Here is a 2325-nt window from a genome sequence, read left to right on the forward strand (position 1 = left end):
TCCAACCCTCTGTCCTGCACGGAGGCAATTGTATCCCTGAGGAGTGCGAGACTCTCAGCGATCTTCCTGCCCGGTACAGCACAGGTTTGGTCAGGGTGAATCACCGATCCCAGAGCAGACCTGACCCGGTTGGCGATGGCCTTTGACAAGATTTTGTAGTCTGTGTTTAACAGTGAGATCGGTCTCCAATTTCTAATTTCTTCCCTCTCCCCCTTCTGCTTGTAGATGAGGGTGATGATGCCTTTCCTCATGGATTCACTCATGGTACCTGCCCGAAGCATACTGACATACACCTCCAGCACGTCCTGGCCAATCAAGTCCCAAAGAGCGGAATAGAGCTCGACCGGTAAGCCGTCGCTTCCGGGAGTTTTATTCTTTTCGAAGGACTCGAGGGCCTTGGTCAGCTCATCCAGAGCTAGCGGTTGGTCCAGCCTCTCTCGTGTTCCGTCGTCTAGGACCTCCGTGATAGAGGACAGGAACAACTGGGCGGCCGCGCTGTCGGTCGGCTTCGGGTCATACAGACTGGCGTAGAAGGATTTACTGATCCTCATGACGTCAGCCTGAGATGACGTTATCGCGCCATCTTCTTCCTTCAGGCTGCTGAGCACGGAGCTCTCTTTGTGCACCTTCTGGAAGAAGAAACGTGAGCACGTCTCGTCCTGCTCCACCGAGCGGACCCTGGACCGGAAGATTATCTTGGAGGCCTCAGAGGCAAAGAGCGAGGCTTGCTGGCTCTTCACCTCCTTGAGGTCCTCCGTGACATCGACCCCCAACGTCTGCAGCAGGAGCAGGTTCTGCATACTTTCTTGGAGCTGGGACAGTTTTCCCCATCTCTCTCTTGCCTCCTGAACACCTTTGAGGATGAAGAACCTCTTGATGTTCCCTTTTACTGTTTCCCACCAGTACGCTGGAGACTCAAAGAGGGGCTTCACGGTTCTCCAACCTGCGTAATCCCTCTTGAGCCCCTCGATGTTTCCCGGGGTCAACAGCTTGGTGTTCAGTTTCCACGTTCCCTTACCAGCCCGCTGCTCGTCCTGTAGGTGACAGTTGGCCAGCAGGAGGCAGTGGTCAGAGAAGAATATCGGCTTGATGTCGGTGGATCTGACCGAGAGCGTTCGGGACACAAACAGGTAATCTATCCTTGAGCGGATAGACCCGTCTGCCCGTGACCATGTATATCTACGCTGCGCTCCGTCTGCAGGGGTGCTGAAGACGTCGTGCAGCTTGGCGTCTTTGACCGTGTCCATCAGGGCTCTGGACGTGGCGTCCAGTTTACTGTCCCCCCCGCCGGATCGTCCGTCTGCATCGATGACACAGTTGAAATCTCCGACCAGAATGACCGGCCTGGACGTAGCCAGCAACAGTGGAAGCTGTTGCAGGACGGCCAACCGTTCACTCTTACCCGCTGGGGCGTACACATTGATTAGTCTCACGGGAGCGTTTCTGTAGGTAACATCAGCGACGAGGAGGCGCCCGCCCACCACCTCCTTAACCTCGGAGATGGTGAAGTTGCCTCCCCGTAACAGAATACCCAGGCCCGAGGAGCGGTTATCGTTACCCCCCAACCACACTGACAGCCCATGGGCCCACAAGCTCGACCATCTCCTGTAACTGCTGAGGTGCGGTATCCCACACTCCTGCAGAAACAGGACATTGGCTTTCACGTTGGCCAGGAAGGCCAGTGTTGAAACACATCGCGCAGCAGATTTTATGCTGCGCACATTGATAGTTGCAATTTTAAACCCATTTTGTTAACAGGTTGTAAAGTTACCCATGTCCGATTGTCGCTGGTCCTGCCCCTCTGGGGTAGCTGTCTGCATCCCCATGCAGCACGCAAACTGCTGGACCCTCACAGGGCTGAGGTAGCTGTCCAGTTCCTCACTCGGCCAATTTGCCCGCTTCGGTGTCATCGGGCCGAGACCAGGGTCCACGCTGTCTGTTTCTATATCTGACAGCGGGGCTGTCAGAGGTCGCCTGCACCCAGTGACCTGGAGCTGTGGGGCGGTGGGACCCTCCTGGCTTTCACCTGGTGGGGGGTGGTGGTTTCCCATTTCCTCAAGAGGTTCGTCCCTTTGTTGTCAGTTGCTGCTCTCCTTTCTCCTCGCAGCGCTCTGCCTCTTCATTTGGTGATGACCCTCCTTACGTCCGTCCTCACCCTCCGAAGAGCTGTCCGTATCTTCCACCTGCAGCTGCCTTTTCCCCTTTTTCTGGGAGGTCTTGGTGACCGGGTGGGTTTTCCTCTTCCTGTTTTTCACCACGGTCCATTCCTCTGCCTCCTTCTTTCCCTTCTCCGCCTCCTCCTCCTGTCCTGTCGGAGCTTCGCTC

Source organism: Chiloscyllium plagiosum, chromosome 12 (genome assembly GCF_004010195.1).
Source record: "Chiloscyllium plagiosum isolate BGI_BamShark_2017 chromosome 12, ASM401019v2, whole genome shotgun sequence".
NCBI lineage: Eukaryota > Metazoa > Chordata > Chondrichthyes > Orectolobiformes > Hemiscylliidae > Chiloscyllium > Chiloscyllium plagiosum.